This window comes from Ambystoma mexicanum, chromosome 4p, assembly GCF_040938575.1.
Source record: "Ambystoma mexicanum isolate Mex_15411 chromosome 4p, UKY_AmexF1_1, whole genome shotgun sequence".
Lineage (NCBI taxonomy): Eukaryota > Metazoa > Chordata > Amphibia > Caudata > Ambystomatidae > Ambystoma > Ambystoma mexicanum.
In genome coordinates, this window is record NC_090927.1 from 77,403,531 (window position 1) to 77,430,084 (window position 26,554).

The window sequence follows — 26,554 nt, forward strand, 5'->3', positions numbered from 1 at the left end:
AGTCAGGGCTTCCCAGGACTTTGGGAAAACAAGGTAATAGGTAATAGAAAGCAAGAGGCCACAGGGGCCATCTTGTTTTCCATCAGGAATCAACCTATCCCAATGTCAGGGCCGGGGTATCCCCAAAATGGAGGATACTCCGCGCACCTGTCAAATTCAGCATGGAGCTGCCACCAGCCCATACCCTGGTCTGCGGGCCACCCACAGGTGCCCAAAAACATACACTAGGGGCGTAGGGTTGTACCCCCACCCATGGGTGCCATAAGGGTATCCCACGGGTCCGTTCACCAAACCTGTCATGATCTCTGCTTCCAAGAGGTCAGGACCTGCCCAACTCCCTTGGAAGCAGACCCATAACCCAGGTTCCGAGCGCCAGCCGGTCCCAATTGGGACCTTTTGGACTCTGTCCTGGCGCCGGTGGCGCCAGGCTCATAAATGTGCCCAGTCCCAGCGCTGGAAGCGCCGGGCTCATAATGCTTGGGTGGACTTACCTGCGGCAGACCATGCTGCTTACTTACCTGCCAGTTGAGCCTCTGATCCTCTTCTGTTCGGGACTACTTTTCCTGTTGGGTGGGGCAGGAGCCACTCCCTAGGTTCAGAACCCTGGAACTCTTCTGGAAAGCAGGGACTCTTTTCTTTCCTAGGCGTGGCTGTGGAAGGAGACACCTAAGCACTACAGGAGGCTATTTAAACCACACCCGATGGATGAATCTTGCTTTGTGTTATTCTGCATCCTCTGCAGCAGAACGCTCATCGTGTCTTCTGCATCTGATCCTGGGCCTAAGGAAAAAGGCTTACCATCCTGAATCCAGTCTTCAGCAACACCTATAAAGACAAGAAAGAACAGGTTAGCATTACGGTCTTCAGTGACAGCGCTCCTTTTACCTGATCCATCGGCTGTCATCAACGCCTCGCACTGCATTCCGGCATCTGAAAGACAAAAGCTTACCAATTCTGCGCACGCTCCGGAGGCCTCCGGCGCTGCATCCCGCATCTGAAAGATAAAACAAGGTGCGTTTAAAGACTTTGGGGAACTTAAATACTCACGAGCCATTACTCCTTTCACATCTAACCCAGTGGGTATTCGGGCACCCTGCAGCCACTCCGAACTTATACCTGCAAAGGAAAAAGACAGTTAGAGCGCGCCGTGAAGCAGGCAGCAAGCGCTTACTTACGTGCTTCAAGGCGCTTCTATTCATCACACGGGCTCCATCTTCGCCATCGCCGGAACCCTGCAAAACAAGATACAACATTACTAAAGACTTTTAAAGACATTTGAATTACTCGAAACTTACCGTGCGTGAAGAAAACGACGGACAGCAGTCCTCTGAAGTCAAGAGGCCTGCTTCCCTTATCCAGTGAGGAAACTGGTTTCAGCACCCTGCTCCGAAGCAGATGGAGAGCACGGCGTTCACTTACCTAAGGTGAGCGCGTTAACCTTTGGGGTCCTACAGGAGAAGAGTAAGGGAAGAAGAGAGAGACATTCAATAACCCAGTTCATTAATCCCATATTTTCTATCTGCAGACACCTTACCCTTCAAATCAGACATACAGTGCACAGGGGTCCAGCCCAAAAAGCCAGCCGTGTGTTACACATCACCTTAGAAGATACGGTATACGCCCAGTCAAGACCGGCGCCTCTACGGGAATCAGGTGAGCGTTACAGAACACAAAGCCTACCACAAAACTCCCGTCCAGGCGCTATGGAAACCTCGGATACCGACCAGCTAGCCCAGTTGCTTGGGGAACTAAGGGCAGAAGTGCATGCAGCCCGTCAGGAAACCAACGCTCTAAAAAGTGAACTGATTATTTCCAAGGAGCGAACAGATGATCTCGCTAGGCAATTGCTACAGTCACAAGCCGGACAGACCCCGTTACCCGCATCTGGGGGAAATCTTCCTTCTACATCCTCTATGAGTCCAGTGCAGATCAACCTACCTGGGAATGTACCTCTGGCTCCGCCCGAACGATTTTCTGGTGACCCAAAGAGGTTTGCAGTATTTATCAATCAGTGTCGGTTGCATTTCTTATGCCGGCCAGCAGCATTTCCAACTGATCAGGCTAAAGTAGCTTTCGTGCTTTCGTACCTTAGTGGTAATGCGGCAGACTGGTCGATCCCTCTAGTAAATCAAGATGATCCGGTCCTCCATGATTTTCAAGCTTTTCAGCTCATTATGGAAAAACTTTTCGCAAGACATTCACAGGGGCAGGCTTTGGACAATGAGCTTCTTTCGTTGCGACAAGGTAATCAAGACCTTTTGGCTTATATTGCATCTTTCAACAGACTGATAGTGGAAACTCAATGGCCTGAGGACAAAAGGATTACGCTGTTTTATAGAGGTCTACGTGGAGAGCTCAAAGATGTGTTAGCCCAAGTAGTGAATCCCCCACAAGATTGTTCGGACTATATAGATTTAGTTGTTCAAATAGATCACAGACTGCAGAACAGGAAGGCTGATCGTTCCAAGTTTGATGCTCGAGTATTTTCCAAACCGCCAACTCCTTCCAAAGGAGTAGACTCCGGGGAACCCATGCAAATAGGGGGCCTGAAAGGTCCTCTAACACAAAAGGAGCGGGAAAGAAGAAAACAGTTGCAATTATGCCTCTATTGCGGAAACTCAGGGCACTTTCTTCGAGACTGTCCGGTGAAACCTGCCAAGAAGGCAGTAGGAGCTGCAGTTACCAAAGTTACAAACTCTGAGCAGGGAAACGACCTCGCCCGACAAGAATAGAGGTCCTCTTGCCGAGCGTGAAAACCAGTTCCGTGACCTCGCATTTCGTAATACCTATGGTCCTCATTAGCCCTGATAATCCGGATCGATTACATGCAATTGAAGCTTACGTCGACAGCGGTGCCATCGGCAATTATGTGGATCATGCAATGGTTTTGAGGATGAATCTAACTCTTTGTCCCAAGGCTGTAAAGGACGTCATTACTACGGTGGATGGAACGGAGATAGCCTCCGGACCAGTAACGCATACCACTCAAGAAGTGACGCTCGTAAGTCAAGATGGACACCATGAGAAGATCGTGTTCGATGTGATCAAGGCCCCTCAGTTTCAGGTTATTCTAGGAATTCCTTGGTTAGAGAAACACAATCCTCTGATCGATTGGCGAGCAAGAACGGTCCAGTTTCCAGAATGTGTCTCTACTTGTCATCCTCCACCTGGTGTTGCACTGGCAGCTACTTCTTCAGAGACGACTCCCCAGTTACCTCCCGAATACCAAGAATACCAAGATGTTTTCCGGAAGGATCAGGCTAACTCTCTACCTCCTCATAGGTCTTATGACTGCCAGATAGACCTGATACCTGGATCTACTCCTCCTTGTAGTAGAATTTATGCCCTCACCGAGCCTGAGAACCTTCACCTTCGTCAATACCTGGATCAATACCTGGCAAATGGGTTTATTCGTCCTTCCAAGTCCCCTGCTTCTTCAGCTTTGTTCTTCGTTCCAAAAAAGGAAGGAGACCTTAGAACTTGTATAGATTATCGCTCCCTGAACCAGATCACCGTCAAGAATAGATATCCGTTACCTTTGATCCCTGAACTCTTGGACCAGGTCAGAAAAGCATGCATATATACAAAGTTGGACCTTAGAGGAGCCTACCATTTGGTTCGAATAAAGGAGGGCGATGAATGGAAGACGGCCTTCCGCACCAAATATGGGCTATTTGAATATCAGGTCATGCCCTTTGGACTTTGCAATGCCCCGGCCGCCTTTCAATATTTTATGAACGATGTCCTCAGAGAGCTCATAGATGTGTGTGTTGTTGTTTACATTGACGACATCCTCGTTTATTCTTCATCGGAATCTGAACATCGGAAACACGTAAAAATGGTCCTCGAAAGATTGCGTCAACACAAACTTTTCGCTAAGTTGGAAAAATGTGTTTTCAACGTGACTGAAGTTGAATTCTTGGGATTCATATTATCACCTAGCGGAGTACGTATGGATTCAAAGAAGGTCGATGCAATTCTCAAATGGCCATCACCATCCTCCGTAAAAGGTGTGCAAAGCATGTTAGGCTTCGCTAACTTTTACCGTAGGTTTATCCCCGAATTTTCTCGAATAGTCCAGCCCATCACTGCCTTGTTAAAGAAAAACAAACGTTTTGAATGGTCTACCGAGGCGGAACAAGCTTTCCAGGATTTGAAGACTAAATTTATCTCTGCACCAATCTTAAAACACCCTCGCCCCGAACTCCCCTACATCGTGGAAACTGATGCTTCAAGCCTTGCCATGGGGGCAGTTCTATCACAAAAGGACCCGGTAACCAATCAGTTGCATCCTGTGGCATTTTGGTCCCGCAAATTCTCGCCTCCTGAAATCAATTACACGATTACTGACAAGGAACTTCTGGCTATCAAGTCTGCTTTTAAGGCTTGGCGGCATTATCTGCTGGGGGCCCGACACACCGTTACTGTGATTACGGATCACCGAAACCTGCAATATTTGAAAACTGCAAAAGCCCAATCCTCTAGACAACTTCGTTGGGCATTATTCTTTGTCGAATTTGACTTTATAATTACCTATCGACCCGGTACAAAAAACGGTAAAGCCGATGCCCTTTCTCGAATGGGAGTGGAAGAACACTTGATCAACCCTAAACCTGTACCTATCATTCCCGAACAAAGAATCCTGGGTGTAATCGCCACACAATCCATAGAGGAAGTTAAGGATAAAGCCAGGCAACTTGTAACTCCAGCAGACATACAGAATTGGCCTTTAAAGGGAAAGGACTTTGCAGTAAAGGACAACTTGTTGTATTTCCAAGAACGATTATACCTGCCCAGCACAGATTTACAGAAAAAAGTAATCTCTTGTTATCACGATTCTTTAATGGAAGGACATCCCGGTATGACCAAGACTTCAGAAAAGATCAAGCGCTACTTCTGGTGGCCGTCTTGGAAAAAAGATATCAGAGACTTTATAATGTCCTGTGGAGTATGCGCCCAAAACAAGAGTCAAAAGGAAAGACCAGCAGGCCTCTTACGCCCTATTGACATCCCACCTCGCCCTTGGCATACACTTTCTATGGACTTCATCACCGATCTACCTCCATGCTCCGGATACAATACGATTCTAGTAATCGTGGACTTGTTTTCCAAGATGGCGCATTTCATTCTGCTCAAAGGCTTGCCAACAGCAGCAACTCTGGCCCGTGAATTTCTGGAAAACATCGTCCGACTGCACGGTTTTCCTTCGGTTCTAATATCGGATCGTGGTAGTCAATTTATTTCTCATTTTTGGCGAAGTTGCTGTCGGTCGGCTCAAATTGATGTGAGACTATCGACCAGTCACCACCCTCAGACCGACGGACAAACCGAGAGGACCAATCAAACTCTGGAACAGTATTTACGCTGCATGCTGCAACAAACTGAAAAAACTTGGAAAGACATACTTTGGATAGCCGAATATGCCTACAATAACTCTGTCCATTCGGGAACTGGGAAAACCCCGTTTTTTCTTTTATACGGCAGTCACCCTCGAACCTCGGAGTTGGATCCCCTCCAAGATCTTGAAACACCAGCAGTAGAATACCTGCATGATACAATCACCCAAGCCTTTAAGGAAGCTGTTTCTCACCTTCAAAGGGCTAAAGAACAATACAAGAAAGGAGCAGATCAACATCGGAAGGAAGCCCCTCAATATCAAGTAGGCGATCAAGTCTGGTTATCTACCAAATATCTACCTCTAAAAGGGCCACGTACATTCAACCCAAGATACCTTGGTCCCTATTTGATCACTACCATAGTAAACCCAGTAGCGGTCAAGTTGGACTTGCCCCCGCACATGAAGATTCATCCGGTCTTCCACGTCTCTCTATTAAAACCCGTGCAACCTCAAACCCGACTAACTAAATCTCCAAAACCTATCCTAGTTGATGGAGAACTCGAGTTTGAAGTCAAAAGCATTCTGGACTCCAAGATCTCCAAATCTAAACTATTTTACCTAATTGACTGGAAAGGCTACGGCCCCCAAGAGAGATCCTGGGAACCTGCTGAATATGTCCACGCTCCTCGCCTAATCAAAAAATTTCATCGAACATTTCCTGACAAACCCAAACCCCCGGAGAAGCCCGGTTTGGGAGGGGCCTTGAGGGGGGGTACTGTCATGATCTCTGCTTCCAAGAGGTCAGGACCTGCCCAACTCCCTTGGAAGCAGACCCATAACCCAGGTTCCGAGCGCCAGCCGGTCCCAATTGGGACCTTTTGGACTCTGTCCTGGCGCCGGTGGCGCCAGGCTCATAAATGTGCCCAGTCCCAGCGCTGGAAGCGCCGGGCTCATAATGCTTGGGTGGACTTACCTGCGGCAGACCATGCTGCTTACTTACCTGCCAGTTGAGCCTCTGATCCTCTTCTGTTCGGGACTACTTTTCCTGTTGGGTGGGGCAGGAGCCACTCCCTAGGTTCAGAACCCTGGAACTCTTCTGGAAAGCAGGGACTCTTTTCTTTCCTAGGCGTGGCTGTGGAAGGAGACACCTAAGCACTACAGGAGGCTATTTAAACCACACCCGATGGATGAATCTTGCTTTGTGTTATTCTGCATCCTCTGCAGCAGAACGCTCATCGTGTCTTCTGCATCTGATCCTGGGCCTAAGGAAAAAGGCTTACCATCCTGAATCCAGTCTTCAGCAACACCTATAAAGACAAGAAAGAACAGGTTAGCATTACGGTCTTCAGTGACAGCGCTCCTTTTACCTGATCCATCGGCTGTCATCAACGCCTCGCACTGCATTCCGGCATCTGAAAGACAAAAGCTTACCAATTCTGCGCACGCTCCGGAGGCCTCCGGCGCTGCATCCCGCATCTGAAAGATAAAACAAGGTGCGTTTAAAGACTTTGGGGAACTTAAATACTCACGAGCCATTACTCCTTTCACATCTAACCCAGTGGGTATTCGGGCACCCTGCAGCCACTCCGAACTTATACCTGCAAAGGAAAAAGACAGTTAGAGCGCGCCGTGAAGCAGGCAGCAAGCGCTTACTTACGTGCTTCAAGGCGCTTCTATTCATCACACGGGCTCCATCTTCGCCATCGCCGGAACCCTGCAAAACAAGATACAACATTACTAAAGACTTTTAAAGACATTTGAATTACTCGAAACTTACCGTGCGTGAAGAAAACGACGGACAGCAGTCCTCTGAAGTCAAGAGGCCTGCTTCCCTTATCCAGTGAGGAAACTGGTTTCAGCACCCTGCTCCGAAGCAGATGGAGAGCACGGCGTTCACTTACCTAAGGTGAGCGCGTTAACCTTTGGGGTCCTACAGGAGAAGAGAAAGGGAAGAAGAGAGAGACATTCAATAACCCAGTTCATTAATCCCATATTTTCTATCTGCAGACACCTTACCCTTCAAATCAGACATACAGTGCACAGGGGTCCAGCCCAAAAAGCCAGCCGTGTGTTACACATCACCTTAGAAGATACGGTATACGCCCAGTCAAGACCGGCGCCTCTACGGGAATCAGGTGAGCGTTACAAAACCAAAAGAGAGAGAGTTGCACCGCCAGGAGTCCCACATGAACTCCTGCACGGAAAACACGACAGAACACACGATAAAAAGCAGCAAAGGACAAGGATACGGAGGCCCGGTCCCTCCAATGCATTTCCAGCATCACAGTCGCCCCCCCCCCCCAGAATGAGGTGGAGGGTGCCTAATCTCCCACGGGATAGACACCCTCATCCAGATGGTCAACATAACTTCTGGAAAGGCCATCTGCATTATCGTGACTCTTCCCTGGTCTGCGCTCTGTGGTGAAGTCTAGCCCTTGCAGGCTAATGGACCACCTGAGCAGTTTCGGGTTCTCACCCTTCATCTGCAGAAGCCACTTCAGAGGCTTATGATCTGTTTGGACCTTGAAGATAGACCCTGTAAGGTAGGGCCTAAAACGCCTAAGGCTCCAAACTATACTAAAACATTCCTTTTCAACAGAAGCCCACCTATGTTCTCTATCCTTGAGTTGTCTACTGATGAATATGATAGGATGTTCTCTCCCTTTGTCATCTAACTGGGACAAGACAGCTCCAATTCCGGTGTCGCAGGCATCCTCCTGAACGATAAAGGGTCGGCTGTAGTCAGGCGCACACTACACGGGTGCCCTACACAGACTTTCTTTCAAGCCCTCAAAGGCCCTCTGACAGTCTTCAGTCCAATTAACCTTCCTAGGCTGTTTGGGTGAAGTCAGAGCTGTCAGTGGTGCAGCTATGGTTCCACACTCCGCCATGAAATTGCGATAATACCCAGTGAGGCCCAAAAAGGCTCTCACCTGAGTTTGAGTAGTGGGAGTCTCCCAGTCCTGTACATCCTGTACCTTACTGGGGAGAGGTTGGATTTGACCCCCTCCTACCTCATGACCAAGATGCGTGACTTTCCCCTGAGCTATATGGCACTTGGTGGCCTTGATAGTGAGGTTAGCCCTTTTCAAGGCCTGCAACACCTTATCCAGATGTGTCAAGTGCTCTTCCCAAGTGGAACTGTAGACGGCAATGTCGTCTAAATAAGCCACACAAAAGGCTTCCAGCCCATTGAGAGCATGATTGACCAATCTCTGGAAGGTGGCAGGGGCATTCTTCAACCCAAAAGGCATGACCCTAAACTGGTAGAGTCCCACTGGTGTTGAGAACGCCGTCTTTTCCTTGGCATGGTCCGTGGGTTGGTGTCTTGCCAAACTTGGCAATCAAAGCAGATTTCATACACTCATACTGACCCCTTTCTTCCACACTCAGCTTCAGAATACAGTCATACCCAGTCTGAGGCACTCTGCTTAGCAAACACTTAGCCCAATCTCTTTTGTCAACATCATGAATTGCACAAGCCATTTCAAACGCTTCAATCCATTGGAGGATATCAGAACCCTCCACAAACACACCAACCAAATCTTTCATAAATTTAGTTGCTGGGGACCTGACACTCTCACTGGGTTTCGCTGAAGTCTCCACTCTAGCTTTCTCTAGCTGGATTCTCTGACATTCAGTGTCCTGGTTCTTGAGTTCAAGGTCCTTATTTTTGAGTTCAAGATCCCTATTCTTGAGCTCCACTTGTTGAGCCAACTCCTCCTTCATTAGCTCAGCATCTATTTCTAACTTGCGATATTCAATGGCCAATTTCATCCTTAATAACTCAAGCTCCAAGGGATTGCTGGGGTTCGGAATAGAGGCAGCAGGAATGGTGGCATTCCCAGAAACAGATTCAGTAGAAACCCCAGGGGCAGAGCCTCATTGGTTGCATTCCCCCCCTCATCAAGAGTTTCACCATCGGTCTGGTAGTCCACCAGGGCAGCTATCAGCTTCGCCCTAGACTTATCCACAAAGTCTAACTCCCTGGCTTCACAAGCACTCTGGAGAGCCTCTAAGCTCATCCTAGTCAATTTACCATTTGCAATAGACTCCATTGCTTGTAATGCAGTTATTTTGTACACAACCAAACCTTAATTTAATAAAGTGCAGATATTTTGCAAGTGGCACTGTTATACACTGAGTCTTAAAACCATAAGCATCCCACCGCTGCCACCAGTGTAAAGACTGGTAGGGGGTGTCTGTACTTCTGCTCTCTATATGGTAGAGGAGAGGCACAGAAGACCCCAGCCAAGATTCTCTATTACGGTAGCAATGGACGAGCAATCAAGGCCTAGCTTCTCAGGAGGTGATGCAGGCTGGTTCTTAAGTACAGTGTAGTCCCCGAACCCCCACAAAGGAATGTCCACACACTGTATTACTGAAAACACAGTCTTTATATAATTAATATTCAAAGGTATGTACACGATCACAATAACGCACTTTGTACTCGGAAGTCAACAATGATAAATATATACAATTCTAAAGTGGTACCACCAATGTTATCGAATCTCATTAAAGTGCATCAACTGTACGGTTAAAATGTCACACAGATCAATAACGAGGAAACCAGCAATAGAGATAGGCAGGAACGTAAGACGGTTGAAACGGTAGTCTTATTTCCTCCTATTAAGGTTTTACCCCCCCAATGTACCTGGTGGAGTAGAGTTCTCCGAAGATGCGTCGACCGATCCTTCTTGAGTGACTCCCTTTAAAGCAGGAGTCACGGGTCGTCGAACGTCCGACGGCGAACAGGTTGAACTACGGCCATGAAGTGGCAGCTTCGTTCCTAGCGGTGCTCGTCAACGACAGAGCGTTGGCGTCCTGCAAGGAAGAGGCGTTCGGGGCACCTCGGTGACGATAGTTCTGGCCCGCAAAGAGATGATGAAGAACTGTGGCCCAGCAAGGGCGTCGAGTCGTCGGCGTCTCTGTGGTCTTTAGGTGGCGGGAAACCCACCGGTGGATGCTCCTCTTCGCGTCGACGGTTGGGCCTTCTCCAGCGGGCGACGATGCAGACGAGAGCGTCCGATGATCAAATGAAGTTCTTAGGCAAACGGGAGCACGGCGGCTCCGGTCGGCGACGGCGGTCGTCGACAGTGGCAGACAACAGTCCGTGTGCTTCTCTTTGAGATTCCGCGGCAGTCCCCATCTCGGGTCGGCAGCCTGTCGAAGGTCTGTCTACCAGGGAGCTTTGGCAAAGATCAGCTGTGCACGATGGTCCCTCGTAGCTCGGGAAGAGGGCGCCTTACCAGGTCCTCTCTGGGTCAGTCCTTGAAAGCACAGCAGCTTTCAGATTGTGAAGGAGAGCAACAGCAATTCTTCTCGTCCAGCAGGGCTTGAAGGTCAAGCTTCAGTTACCCCAGTTACTCGTCGTAGTGGACTTCAGCTTCTGAACACGATTCCTAGCAGTGAGAGGTCCCCAGATATACTGTTGATCTCCCATTCATTCCGCTGGGTCACACTCAAGCATCCAATCACGACTAAGGGCATTCATGCAGGCAGGCAGCCAATCAGGCACACGAGGTATTCAGGCCATTCACTTCTCTCCAGACACTCACAACATGTTATGTGTATTGGGATAAGTACCGAGCCATTCAACACTCCCAACTGCATTCATACCGGTTTCGGGCAGGGCTGTCTCAGTCATTGTGTCAACCACCAGATACTAGACATCCACAACACAGAATGCATATTCGTCACACACTCTATTCACCCAGGTCCCACCCACAAGAGGTACCCACAACATACACTTACTGGGAAGGCTCCAGCTAGTCTGGCCAGGCCTTCACAACAACACCATATATGGCACTTCCACCCAACAGCCAGTCAGGGGGAGGGACAGAGTCAGGGCTTCCCAGGACTTTGGGAAAACAAGGTAATAGGTAATAGAAAGCAAGAGGCCACAGGGGCCATCTTGTTTTCCATCAGGAATCAACCGATCCCAATGTCAGGGCCGGGGTATCCCCAAAATGGAGGATACTCCGCGCACCTGTCAAATTCAGCATGGAGCTGCCACCAGCCCATACCCTGCTCTGCGGGCCACCCACAGGTGCCCAAAAACATACACTAGGGGCGTAGGGTTGTACCCCCACCCATGGGTGCCATAAGGGTATCCCACGGGTCCGTTCACCAAACCAAAAGAGAGAGAGTTGCACCGCCAGGAGTCCCACATGAACTCCTGCACGGAAAACACGACAGAACACACGATAAAAAGCAGCAAAGGACAAGGATACGGAGGCCCGGTCCCTCCGATGCATTTCCAGCATCACAGTCGCCCCCCCCCCCAGAATGAGGTGGAGGGTGCCTAATCTCCCACGGGATAGACACCCTCATCCAGATGGTCAACATAACTTCTGGAAAGGCCATCTGCATTATCGTGACTCTTCCCTGGTCTGCGCTCTGTGGTGAAGTCTAGCCCTTGCAGGCTAATGGACCACCTGAGCAGTTTCGGGTTCTCACCCTTCATCTGCAGAAGCCACTTCAGAGGCTTATGATCTGTTTGGACCTTGAAGATAGACCCTGTAAGGTAGGGCCTAAAACGCCTAAGGCTCCAAACTATACTAAAACATTCCTTTTCAACAGAAGCCCACCTATGTTCTCTATCCTTGAGTTGTCTACTGATGAATATGATAGGATGTTCTCTCCCTTTGTCATCTAACTGGGACAAGACAGCTCCAATTCCGGTGTCGCAGGCATCCTCCTGAACGATAAAGGGTTGGCTGTAGTCAGGCGCACACTACACGGGTGCCCTACACAGACTTTCTTTCAAGCCCTCAAAGGCCCTCTGACAGTCTTCAGTCCAATTAACCTTCCTAGGCTGTTTGGGTGAAGTCAGAGCTGTCAGTGGTGCAGCTATGGTTCCACACTCCGCCATGAAATTGCGATAATACCCAGTGAGGCCCAAAAAGGCTCTCACCTGAGTTTGAGTAGTGGGAGTCTCCCAGTCCTGTACATCCTGTACCTTACTGGGGAGAGGTTGGATTTGACCCCCTCCTACCTCATGACCAAGATGCGTGACTTTCCCCTGAGCTATATGGCACTTGGTGGCCTTGATAGTGAGGTTAGCCCTTTTCAAGGCCTGCAACACCTTATCCAGATGTGTCAAGTGCTCTTCCCAAGTGGAACTGTAGACGGCAATGTCGTCTAAATAAGCCACACAAAAGGCTTCCAGCCCATTGAGAGCATGATTTACCAATCTCTGGAAGGTGGCAGGGGCATTCTTCAACCCAAAAGGCATGACCCTAAACTGGTAGAGTCCCTCTGGTGTTGAGAACGCCGTCTTTTCCTTGGCATGGTCCGTGGGTTGGTGTCTTGCCAAACTTGGCAATCAAAGCAGATTTCATACACTCATACTGACCCCTTTCTTCCACACTCAGCTTCAGAATACAGTCATACCCAGTCTGAGGCACTCTGCTTAGCAAACACTTAGCCCAATCTCTTTTGTCAACATCATGAATTGCACAAGCCATTTCAAACGCTTCAATCCATTGGAGGATATCAGAACCCTCCACAAACACACCAACCAAATCTTTCATAAATTTAGTTGCTGGGGACCTGACACTCTCACTGGGTTTCGCTGAAGTCTCCACTCTAGCTTTCTCTAGCTGGATTCTCTGACATTCAGTGTCCTGGTTCTTGAGTTCAAGGTCCTTATTTTTGAGTTCAAGATCCCTATTCTTGAGCTCCACTTGTTGAGCCAACTCCTCCTTCATTAGCTCAGCATCTATTTCTAACTTGCGATATTCAATGGCCAATTTCATCCTTAATAACTCAAGCTCCAAGGGATTGCTGGGGTTCGGAATAGAGGCAGCAGGAATGGTGGCATTCCCAGAAACAGATTCAGTAGAAACCCCAGGGGCAGAGCCTCATTGGTTGCATTCCCCCCCTCATCAAGAGTTTCACCATCGGTCTGGTAGTCCACCAGGGCAGCTATCAGCTTCGCCCTAGACTTATCCACAAAGTCTAACTCCCTGGCTTCACAAGCACTCTGGAGAGCCTCTAAGCTCATCCTAGTCAATTTACCATTTGCAATAGACTCCATTGCTTGTAATGCAGTTATTTTGTACACAACCAAACCTTAATTTAATAAAGTGCAGATATTTTGCAAGTGGCACTGTTATACACTGAGTCTTAAAACCATAAGCATCCCACCGCTGCCACCAGTGTAAAGACTGGTAGGGGGTGTCTGTACTTCTGCTCTCTATATGGTAGAGGAGAGGCACAGAAGACCCCAGCCAAGATTCTCTATTACGGTAGCAATGGACGAGCAATCAAGGCCTAGCTTCTCAGGAGGTGATGCAGGCTGGTTCTTAAGTACAGTGTAGTCCCCGAACCCCCACAAAGGAATGTCCACACACTGTATTACTGAAAACACAGTCTTTATATAATTAATATTCAAAGGTATGTACACGATCACAATAACGCACTTTGTACTCGGAAGTCAACAATGATAAATATATACAATTCTAAAGTGTTACCACCAATGTTATCGAATCTCATTAAAGTGCATCAACTGTACGGTTAAAATGTCACACAGATCAATAACGAGGAAACCAGCAATAGAGATAGGCAGGAACGTAAGACGGTTGAAACGGTAGTCTTATTTCCTCCTATTAAGGTTTTACCCCCCCAATGTACCTGGTGGAGTAGAGTTCTCCGAAGATGCGTCGACCGATCCTTCTTGAGTGACTCCCTTTAAAGCAGGAGTCACGGGTCGTCGAACGTCCGACGGCGAACAGGTTGAACTACGGCCATGAAGTGGCAGCTTCGTTCCTAGCGGTGCTCGTCAACGACAGAGCGTTGGCGTCCTGCAAGGAAGAGGCGTTCGGGGCACCTCGGTGACGATAGTTCTGGCCCGCAAAGAGATGATGAAGAACTGTGGCCCAGCAAGGGCGTCGAGTCGTCGGCGTCTCTGTGGTCTTTAGGTGGCGGGAAACCCACCGGTGGATGCTCCTCTTCGCGTCGACGGTTGGGCCTTCTCCAGCGGGTGACGAGGCAGACGAGAGCGTCCGATGATCAAATGAAGTTCTTAGGCAAACGGGAGCACGGCGGCTCCGGTCGGCGACGGCGGTCGTCGACAGTGGCAGACAACAGTCCGTGTGCTTCTCTTTGAGATTCCGCGGCAGTCCCCATCTCGGGTCGGCAGCCTGTCGAAGGTCTGTCTACCAGGGAGCTTTGGCAAAGATCAGCTGTGCACGATGGTCCCTCGTAGCTCGGGAAGAGGGCGCCTTACCAGGTCCTCTCTGGGTCAGTCCTTGAAAGCACAGCAGCTTTCAGATTGTGAAGGAGAGCAACAGCAATTCTTCTCGTCCAGCAGGGCTTGAAGGTCAAGCTTCAGTTACCCCAGTTACTCGTCGTAGTGGACTTCAGCTTCTGAACACGATTCCTAGCAGTGAGAGGTCCCCAGATATACTGTTGATCTCCCATTCATTCCGCTGGGTCACACTCAAGCATCCAATCACGACTAAGGGCATTCATGCAGGCAGGCAGCCAATCAGGCACACGAGGTATTCAGGCCATTCACTTCTCTCCAGACACTCACAACATGTTATGTGTATTGGGATAAGTACCGAGCCATTCAACACTCCCAACTGCATTCATACCGGTTTCGGGCAGGGCTGTCTCAGTCATTGTGTCAACCACCAGATACTAGACATCCACAACACAGAATGCATATTCGTCACACACTCTATTCACCCAGGTCCCACCCACAAGAGGTACCCACAACATACACTTACTGGGAAGGCTCCAGCTAGTCTGGCCAGGCCTTCACAACAACACCATATATGGCACTTCCACCCAACAGCCAGTCAGGGGGAGGGACAGAGTCAGGGCTTCCCAGGACTTTGGGAAAACAAGGTAATAGGTAATAGAAAGCAAGAGGCCACAGGGGCCATCTTGTTTTCCATCAGGAATCAACCTATCCCAATGTCAGGGCCGGGGTATCCCCAAAATGGAGGATACTCCGCGCACCTGTCAAATTCAGCATGGAGCTGCCACCAGCCCATACCCTGCTCCGCGGGCCACCCACAGGTGCCCAAAAACATACACTAGGGGCGTAGGGTTGTACCCCCACCCATGGGTGCCATAAGGGTATCCCACGGGTCCGTTCACCAAACCAAAAGAGAGAGAGTTGCACCGCCAGGAGTCCCACATGAACTCCTGCACGGAAAACACGACAGAACACACGATAAAAAGCAGCAAAGGACAAGGATACGGAGGCCCGGTCCCTCCGATGCATTTCCAGCATCACAGTCGCCCCCCCCCCCCAGAATGAGGTGGAGGGTGCCTAATCTCCCACGGGATAGACACCCTCATCCAGATGGTCAACATAACTTCTGGAAAGGCCATCTGCATTATCGTGACTCTTCCCTGGTCTGCGCTCTGTGGTGAAGTCTAGCCCTTGCAGGCTAATGGACCACCTGAGCAGTTTCGGGTTCTCACCCTTCATCTGCAGAAGCCACTTCAGAGGCTTATGATCTGTTTGGACCTTGAAGATAGACCCTGTAAGGTAGGGCCTAAAACGCCTAAGGCTCCAAACTATACTAAAACATTCCTTTTCAACAGAAGCCCACCTATGTTCTCTATCCTTGAGTTATCTACTGATGAATATGATAGGATGTTCTCTCCCTTTGTCATCTAACTGGGACAAGACAGCTCCAATTCCGGTGTCGCAGGCATCCTCCTGAACGATAAAGGGTCGGCTGTAGTCAGGCGCACACTACACGGGTGCCCTACACAGACTTTCTTTCAAGCCCTCAAAGGCCCTCTGACAGTCTTCAGTCCAATTAACCTTCCTAGGCTGTTTGGGTGAAGTCAGAGCTGTCAGTGGTGCAGCTATGTTTCCACACTCCGCCATGAAATTGCGATAATACCCAGTGAGGCCCAAAAAGGCTCTCACCTGAGTTTGAGTAGTGGGAGTCTCCCAGTCCTGTATATCCTGTACCTTACTGGGGAGAGGTTGGATTTGACCCCCTCCTACCTCATGACCAAGATGCGTGACTTTCCCCTGAGCTATATGGCACTTGGTGGCCTTGATAGTGAGGTTAGCCCTTTTCAAGGCCTGCAACACCTTATCCAGATGTGTCAAGTGCTCTTCCCAAGTGGAACTGTAGACGGCAATGTCGTCTAAATAAGCCACACAAAAGGCTTCCAGCCCATTGAGAGCATGATTGACCAATCTCTGGAAGGTGGCAGGGGCATTCTTCAACCCAAAAGGCATGACCATAAACTGGTAGAGTCCCTCTGGTGTTGAGAACGCCGTCTTTTCCTTGGCATGGTCCGTGGGTTGGTGTCTTGCCAAACTTGGCAATCAAAGCAGATTTCATACACTCATACTGACCCCTTTCTTCCACACTCAGCTTCAGAATACAGTCATACCCAGTCTGAGGCACTCTGCTTAGCAAACACTTAGCCCAATCTCTTTTGTCAACATCATGAATTGCACAAGCCATTTCAAACGCTTCAATCCATTGGAGGATATCAGAACCCTCCACAAACACACCAACCAAATCTTTCATAAATTTAGTTGCTGGGGACCTGACACTCTCACTGGGTTTCGCTGAAGTCTCCACTCTAGCTTTCTCTAGCTGGATTCTCTGACATTCAGTGTCCTGGTTCTTGAGTTCAAGGTCCTTATTTTTGAGTTCAAGATCCCTATTCTTGAGCTCCACTTGTTGAGCCAACTCCTCCTTCATTAGCTCAGCATCTATTTCTAACTTGCGATATTCAATGGCCAATTTCATCCTTAATAACTCAAGCTCCAAGGGATTGCTGGGGTTCGGAATAGAGGCAGCAGGAATGGTGGCATTCCCAGAAACAGATTCAGTAGAAACCCCAGGGGCAGAGCCTCATTGGTTGCATTCCCCCCCTCATCAAGAGTTTCACCATCGGTCTGGTAGTCCACCAGGGCAGCTATCAGCTTCGCCCTAGACTTATCCACAAAGTCTAACTCCCTGGCTTCACAAGCACCCTGGAGAGCCTCTAAGCTCATCCTAGTCAATTTACCATTTGCAATAGACTCCATTGCTTGTAATGCAGTTATTTTGTACACAACCAAACCTTAATTTAATAAAGTGCAGATATTTTGCAAGTGGCACTGTTATACACTGAGTCTTAAAACCATAAGCATCCCACCGCTGCCACCAGTGTAAAGACTGGTAGGGGGTGTCTGTACTTCTGCTCTCTATATGGTAGAGGAGAGGCACAGAAGACCCCAGCCAAGATTCTCTATTACGGTAGCAATGGACGAGCAATCAAGGCCTAGCTTCTCAGGAGGTGATGCAGGCTGGTTCTTAAGTACAGTGTAGTCCCCGAACCCCCACAAAGGAATGTCCACACACTGTATTACTGAAAACACAGTCTTTATATAATTAATATTCAAAGGTATGTACACGATCACAATAACGCACTTTGTACTCGGAAGTCAACAATGATAAATATATACAATTCTAAAGTGTTACCACCAATGTTATCGAATCTCATTAAAGTGCATCAACTGTACGGTTAAAATGTCACACAGATCAATAACGAGGAAACCAGCAATAGAGATAGGCAGGAACGTAAGACGGTTGAAACGGTAGTCTTATTTCCTCCTATTAAGGTTTTACCCCCCCAATGTACCTGGTGGAGTAGAGTTCTCCGAAGATGCGTCGACCGATCCTTCTTGAGTGACTCCCTTTAAAGCAGGAGTCACGGGTTGTCGAACGTCCGACGGCGAACAGGTTGAACTACGGCCATGAAGTGGCAGCTTCGTTCCTAGCGGTGCTCGTCAACGACAGAGCGTTGGCGTCCTGCAAGGAAGAGGCGTTCGGGGCACCTCGGTGACGATAGTTCTGGCCCGCAAAGAGATGATGAAGAACTGTGGCCCAGCAAGGGCGTCGAGTCGTCGGCGTCTCTGTGGTCTTTAGGTGGCGGGAAACCCACCGGTGGATGCTCCTCTTCGCGTCGACGGTTGGGCCTTCTCCAGCGGGTGACGATGCAGACGAGAGCGTCCGATGATCAAATGAAGTTCTTAGGCAAACGGGAGCACGGCGGCTCCGGTCGGCGACGGCGGTCGTCGACAGTGGCAGACAACAGTCCGTGTGCTTCTCTTTGAGATTCCGCGGCAGTCCCCATCTCGGGTCGGCAGCCTGTCGAAGGTCTGTCTACCAGGGAGCTTTGGCAAAGATCAGCTGTGCACGATGGTCCCTCGTAGCTCGGGAAGAGGGCGCCTTACCAGGTCCTCTCTGGGTCAGTCCTTGAAAGCACAGCAGCTTTCAGATTGTGAAGGAGAGCAACAGCAATTCTTCTCGTCCAGCAGGGCTTGAAGGTCAAGCTTCAGTTACCCCAGTTACTCGTCGTAGTGGACTTCAGCTTCTGAACACGATTCCTAGCAGTGAGAGGTCCCCAGATATACTGTTGATCTCCCATTCATTCCGCTGGGTCACACTCAAGCATCCAATCACGACTAAGGGCATTCATGCAGGCAGGCAGCCAATCAGGCACACGAGGTATTCAGGCCATTCACTTCTCTCCAGACACTCACAACATGTTATGTGTATTGGGATAAGTACCGAGCCATTCAACACTCCCAACTGCATTCATACCGGTTTCGGGCAGGGCTGTCTCAGTCATTGTGTCAACCACCAGATACTAGACATCCACAACACAGAATGCATATTCGTCACACACTCTATTCACCCAGGTCCCACCCACAAGAGGTACCCACAACATACACTTACTGGGAAGGCTCCAGCTAGTCTGGCCAGGCCTTCACAACAACACCATATATGGCACTTCCACCCAACAGCCAGTCAGGGGGAGGGACAGAGTCAGGGCTTCCCAGGACTTTGGGAAAACAAGGTAATAGGTAATAGAAAGCAAGAGGCCACAGGGGCCATCTTGTTTTCCATCAGGAATCAACCTATCCCAATGTCAGGGCCGGGGTATCCCCAAAATGGAGGATACTCCGCGCACCTGTCAAATTCAGCATGGAGCTGCCACCAGCCCATACCCTGCTCCGCGGGCCACCCACAGGTGCCCAAAAACATACACTAGGGGCGTAGGGTTGTACCCCCACCCATGGGTGCCATAAGGGTATCCCACGGGTCCGTTCACCAAACCAAAAGAGAGAGAGTTGCACCGCCAGGAGTCCCACATGAACTCCTGCACGGAAAACACGACAGAACACACGATAAAAAGCAGCAAAGGACAAGGATACGGAGGCCCGGTCCCTCCGATGCATTTCCAGCATCACAGTCGCCCCCCCCCCCCAGAATGAGGTGGAGGGTGCCTAATCTCCCACGGGATAGACACCCTCATCCAGATGGTCAACATAACTTCTGGAAAGGCCATCTGCATTATCGTGACTCTTCCCTGGTCTGCGCTCTGTGGTGAAGTCTAGCCCTTGCAGGCTAATGGACCACCTGAGCAGTTTCGGGTTCTCACCCTTCATCTGCAGAAGCCACTTCAGAGGCTTATGATCTGTTTGGACCTTGAAGATAGACCCTGTAAGGTAGGGCCTAAAACGCCTAAGGCTCCAAACTATACTAAAACATTCCTTTTCAACAGAAGCCCACCTATGTTCTCTATCCTTGAGTTGTCTACTGATGAATATGATAGGATGTTCTCTCCCTTTGTCATCTAACTGGGACAAGACAGCTCCAATTCCGGTGTCGCAGGCATCCTCCTGAACGATAAAGGGTCGGCTGTAGTCAGGCGCACACTACACGGGTGCCCTACACAGACTTTCTTTCAAGCCCTCAAAGGCCCTCTGACAGTCTTCAGTCCAATTAACCTTCCTAGGCTGTTTGGGTGAAGTCAGAGCTGTCAGTGGTGCAGCTATGGTTCCACACTCCGCCATGAAATTGCGATAATACCCAGTGAGGCCCAAAAAGGCTCTCACCTGAGTTTGAGTAGTGGGAGTCTCCCAGTCCTGTACATCCTGTACCTTACTGGGGAGAGGTTGGATTTGACCCCCTCCTACCTCATGACCAAGATGCGTGACTTTCCCCTGAGCTATATGGCACTTGGTGGCCTTGATAGTGAGGTTAGCCCTTTTCAAGGCCTGCAACACCTTATCCAGATGTGTCAAGTGCTCTTCCCAAGTGGAACTGTAGACGGCAATGTCGTCTAAATAAGCCACACAAAAGGCTTCCAGCCCATTGAGAGCATGATTTACCAATCTCTGGAAGGTGGCAGGGGCATTCTTCAACCCAAAAGGCATGACCCTAAACTGGTAGAGTCCCTCTGGTGTTGAGAACGCCGTCTTTTCCTTGGCATGGTCCGTGGGTTGGTGTCTTGCCAAACTTGGCAATCAAAGCAGATTTCATACACTCATACTGACCCCTTTCTTCCACACTCAGCTTCAGAATACAGTCATACCCAGTCTGAGGCACTCTGCTTAGCAAACACTTAGCCCAATCTCTTTTGTCAACATCATGAATTGCACAAGCCATTTCAAACGCTTCAATCCATTGGAGGATATCAGAACCCTCCACAAACACACCAACCAAATCTTTCATAAATTTAGTTGCTGGGGACCTGACACTCTCACTGGGTTTCGCTGAAGTCTCCACTCTAGCTTTCTCTAGCTGGATTCTCTGACATTCAGTGTCCTGGTTCTTGAGTTCAAGGTCCTTATTTTTGAGTTCAAGATCCCTATTCCTGAGCTCCACTTGTTGAGCCAACTCCTCCTTCATTAGCTCAGCATCTATTTCTAACTTGCGATATTCAATGGCCAATTTCATCCTTAATAACTCAAGCTCCAAGGGATTGCTGGGGTTCGGAATAGAGGCAGCAGGAATGGTGGCATTCCCAGAAACAGATTCAGTAGAAACCCCAGGGGCAGAGCCTCATTGGTTGCATTCCCCCCCTCATCAAGAGTTTCACCATCGGTCTGGTAGTCCACCAGGGCAGCTATCAGCTTCGCCCTAGACTTATCCACAAAGTCTAACTCCCTGGCTTCACAAGCACTCTGGAGAGCCTCTAAGCTCATCCTAGTCAATTTACCATTTGCAATAGACTCCATTGCTTGTAATGCAGTTATTTTGTACACAACCAAACCTTAATTTAATAAAGTGCAGATATTTTGCAAGTGGCACTGTTATACACTGAGTCTTAAAACCATAAGCATCCCACCGCTGCCACCAGTGTAAAGACTGGTAGGGGGTGTCTGTACTTCTGCTCTCTATATGGTAGAGGAGAGGCACAGAAGACCCCAGCCAAGATTCTCTATTACGGTAGCAATGGACGAGCAATCAAGGCCTAGCTTCTCAGGAGGTGATGCAGGCTGGTTCTTAAGTACAGTGTAGTCCCCGAACCCCCACAAAGGAATGTCCACACACTGTATTACTGAAAACACAGTCTTTATATAATTAATATTCAAAGGTATGTACACGATCACAATAACGCACTTTGTACTCGGAAGTCAACAATGATAAATATATACAATTCTAAAGTGGTACCACCAATGTTATCGAATCTCATTAAAGTGCATCAACTGTACGGTTAAAATGTCACACAGATCAATAACGAGGAAACCAGCAATAGAGATAGGCAGGAACGTAAGACGGTTGAAACGGTAGTCTTATTTCCTCCTATTAAGGTTTTACCCCCCCAATGTACCTGGTGGAGTAGAGTTCTCCGAAGATGCGTCGACCGATCCTTCTTGAGTGACTCCCTTTAAAGCAGGAGTCACGGGTCGTCGAACGTCCGACGGCGAACAGGTTGAACTACGGCCATGAAGTGGCAGCTTCGTTCCTAGCGGTGCTCGTCAACGACAGAGCGTTGGCGTCCTGCAAGGAAGAGGCGTTCGGGGCACCTCGGTGACGATAGTTCTGGCCCGCAAAGAGATGATGAAGAACTGTGGCCCAGCAAGGGCGTCGAGTCGTCGGCGTCTCTGTGGTCTTTAGGTGGCGGGAAACCCACCGGTGGATGCTCCTCTTCGCGTCGACGGTTGGGCCTTCTCCAGCGGGCGACGAGGCAGACGAGAGCGTCCGATGATCAAATGAAGTTCTTAGGCAAACGGGAGCACGGCGGCTCCGGTCGGCGACGGCGGTCGTCGACAGTGGCAGACAACAGTCCGTGTGCTTCTCTTTGAGATTCCGCGGCAGTCCCCATCTCGGGTCGGCAGCCTGTCGAAGGTCTGTCTACCAGGGAGCTTTGGCAAAGATCAGCTGTGCACGATGGTCCCTCGTAGCTCGGGAAGAGGGCGCCTTACCAGGTCCTCTCTGGGTCAGTCCTTGAAAGCACAGCAGCTTTCAGATTGTGAAGGAGAGCAACAGCAATTCTTCTCGTCCAGCAGGGCTTGAAGGTCAAGCTTCAGTTACCCCAGTTACTCGTCGTAGTGGACTTCAGCTTCTGAACACGATTCCTAGCAGTGAGAGGTCCCCAGATATACTGTTGATCTCCCATTCATTCCGCTGGGTCACACTCAAGCATCCAATCACGACTAAGGGCATTCATGCAGGCAGGCAGCCAATCAGGCACACGAGGTATTCAGGCCATTCACTTCTCTCCAGACACTCACAACATGTTATGTGTATTGGGATAAGTACCGAGCCATTCAACACTCCCAACTGCATTCATACCGGTTTCGGGCAGGGCTGTCTCAGTCATTGTGTCAACCACCAGATACTAGACATCCACAACACAGAATGCATATTCGTCACACACTCTATTCACCCAGGTCCCACCCACAAGAGGTACCCACAACATACACTTACTGGGAAGGCTCCAGCTAGTCTGGCCAGGCCTTCACAACAACACCATATATGGCACTTCCACCCAACAGCCAGTCAGGGGGAGGGACAGAGTCAGGGCTTCCCAGGACTTTGGGAAAACAAGGTAATAGGTAATAGAAAGCAAGAGGCCACAGGGGCCATCTTGTTTTCCATCAGGAATCAACCTATCCCAATGTCAGGGCCGGGGTATCCCCAAAATGGAGGATACTCCGCGCACCTGTCAAATTCAGCATGGAGCTGCCACCAGCCCATACCCTGCTCCGCGGGCCACCCACAGGTGCCCAAAAACATACACTAGGGGCGTAGGGTTGTACCCCCACCCATGGGTGCCATAAGGGTATCCCACGGGTCCGTTCACCAAACCAAAAGAGAGAGAGTTGCACCGCCAGGAGTCCCACATGAACTCCTGCACGGAAAACACGACAGAACACACGATAAAAAGCAGCAAAGGACAAGGATACGGAGGCCCGGTCCCTCCGATGCATTTCCAGCATCACAGTCGCCCCCCCCCCAGAATGAGGTGGAGGGTGCCTAATCTCCCACGGGATAGACACCCTCATCCAGATGGTCAACATAACTTCTGGAAAGGCCATCTGCATTATCGTGACTCTTCCCTGGTCTGCGCTCTGTGGTGAAGTCTAGCCCTTGCAGGCTAATGGACCACCTGAGCAGTTTCGGGTTCTCACCCTTCATCTGCAGAAGCCACTTCAGAGGCTTATGATCTGTTTGGACCTTGAAGATAGACCCTGTAAGGTAGGGCCTAAAACGCCTAAGGCTCCAAACTATACTAAAACATTCCTTTTCAACAGAAGCCCACCTATGTTCTCTATCCTTGAGTTGTCTACTGATGAATATGATAGGATGTTCTCTCCCTTTGTCATCTAACTGGGACAAGACAGCTCCAATTCCGGTGTTGCAGGCATCCTCCTGAACGATAAAGGGTCGGCTGTAGTCAGGCGCACACTACACGGGTGCCCTACACAGACTTTCTTTCAAGCCCTCAAAGGCCCTCTGACAGTCTTCAGTCCAATTAACCTTCCTAGGCTGTTTGGGTGAAGTCAGAGCTGTCAGTGGTGCAGCTATGGTTCCACACTCTGCCATGAAATTGCGATAATACCCAGTGAGGCCCAAAAAGGCTCTCACCTGAGTTTGAGTAGTGGGAGTCTCCCAGTCCTGTACATCCTGTACCTTACTGGGGAGAGGTTGGATTTGACCCCCTCCTACCTCATGACCAAGATGCGTGACTTTCCCCTGAGCTATATGGCACTGGGTGGCCTTGATAGTGAGGTTAGCCCTTTTCAAGGCCTGCAACACCTTATCCAGATGTGTCAAGTGCTCTTCCCAAGTGGAACTGTAGACGGCAATGTCGTCTAAATAAGCCACACAAAAGGCTTCCAGCCCATTGAGAGCATGATTGACCAATCTCTGGAAGGTGGCAGGGGCATTCTTCAACCCAAAAGGCATGACCCTAAACTGGTAGAGTCCCTCTGGTGTTGAGAACGCCGTCTTTTCCTTGGCATGGTCCGTGGGTTGGTGTCTTGCCAAACTTGGCAATCAAAGCAGATTTCATACACTCATACTGACCCCTTTCTTCCACACTCAGCTTCAGAATACAGTCATACCCAGTCTGAGGCACTCTGCTTAGCAAACACTTAGCCCAATCTCTTTTGTCAACATCATGAATTGCACAAGCCATTTCAAACGCTTCAATCCATTGGAGGATATCAGAACCCTCCACAAACACACCAACCAAATCTTTCATAAATTTAGTTGCTGGGGACCTGACACTCTCACTGGGTTTCGCTGAAGTCTCCACTCTAGCTTTCTCTAGCTGGATTCTCTGACATTCAGTGTCCTGGTTCTTGAGTTCAAGGTCCTTATTTTTGAGTTCAAGATCCCTATTCTTGAGCTCCACTTGTTGAGCCAACTCCTCCTTCATTAGCTCAGCATCTATTTCTAACTTGCGATATTCAATGGCCAATTTCATCCTTAATAACTCAAGCTCCAAGGGATTGCTGGGGTTCGGAATAGAGGCAGCAGGAATGGTGGCATTCCCAGAAACAGATTCAGTAGAAACCCCAGGGGCAGAGCCTCATTGGTTGCATTCCCCCCCTCATCAAGAGTTTCACCATCGGTCTGGTAGTCCACCAGGGCAGCTATCAGCTTCGCCCTAGACTTATCCACAAAGTCTAACTCCCTGGCTTCACAAGCACTCTGGAGAGCCTCTAAGCTCATCCTAGTCAATTTACCATTTGCAATAGACTCCATTGCTTGTAATGCAGTTATTTTGTACACAACCAAACCTTAATTTAATAAAGTGCAGATATTTTGCAAGTGGCACTGTTATACACTGAGTCTTAAAACCATAAGCATCCCACCGCTGCCACCAGTGTAAAGACTGGTAGGGGGTGTCTGTACTTCTGCTCTCTATATGGTAGAGGAGAGGCACAGAAGACCCCAGCCAAGATTCTCTATTACGGTAGCAATGGACGAGCAATCAAGGCCTAGCTTCTCAGGAGGTGATGCAGGCTGGTTCTTAAGTACAGTGTAGTCCCCGAACCCCCACAAAGGAATGTCCACACACTGTATTACTGAAAACACAGTCTTTATATAATTAATATTCAAAGGTATGTACACGATCACAATAACGCACTTTGTACTCGGAAGTCAACAATGATAAATATATACAATTCTAAAGTGTTACCACCAATGTTATCGAATCTCATTAAAGTGCATCAACTGTACGGTTAAAATGTCACACAGATCAATAACGAGGAAACCAGCAATAGAGATAGGCAGGAACGTAAGACGGTTGAAACGGTAGTCTTATTTCCTCCTATTAAGGTTTTACCCCCCCAATGTACCTGGTGGAGTAGAGTTCTCCGAAGATGCGTCGACCGATCCTTCTTGAGTGACTCCCTTTAAAGCAGGAGTCACGGGTTGTCGAACGTCCGACGGCGAACAGGTTGAACTACGGCCATGAAGTGGCAGCTTCGTTCCTAGCGGTGCTCGTCAACGACAGAGCGTTGGCGTCCTGCAAGGAAGAGGCGTTCGGGGCACCTCGGTGACGATAGTTCTGGCCCGCAAAGAGATGATGAAGAACTGTGGCCCAGCAAGGGCGTCGAGTCGTCGGCGTCTCTGTGGTCTTTAGGTGGCGGGAAACCCACCGGTGGATGCTCCTCTTCGCGTCGACGGTTGGGCCTTCTCCAGCGGGTGACGATGCAGACGAGAGCGTCCGATGATCAAATGAAGTTCTTAGGCAAACGGGAGCACGGCGGCTCCGGTCGGCGACGGCGGTCGTCGACAGTGGCAGACAACAGTCCGTGTGCTTCTCTTTGAGATTCCGCGGCAGTCCCCATCTCGGGTCGGCAGCCTGTCGAAGGTCTGTCTACCAGGGAGCTTTGGCAAAGATCAGCTGTGCACGATGGTCCCTCGTAGCTCGGGAAGAGGGCGCCTTACCAGGTCCTCTCTGGGTCAGTCCTTGAAAGCACAG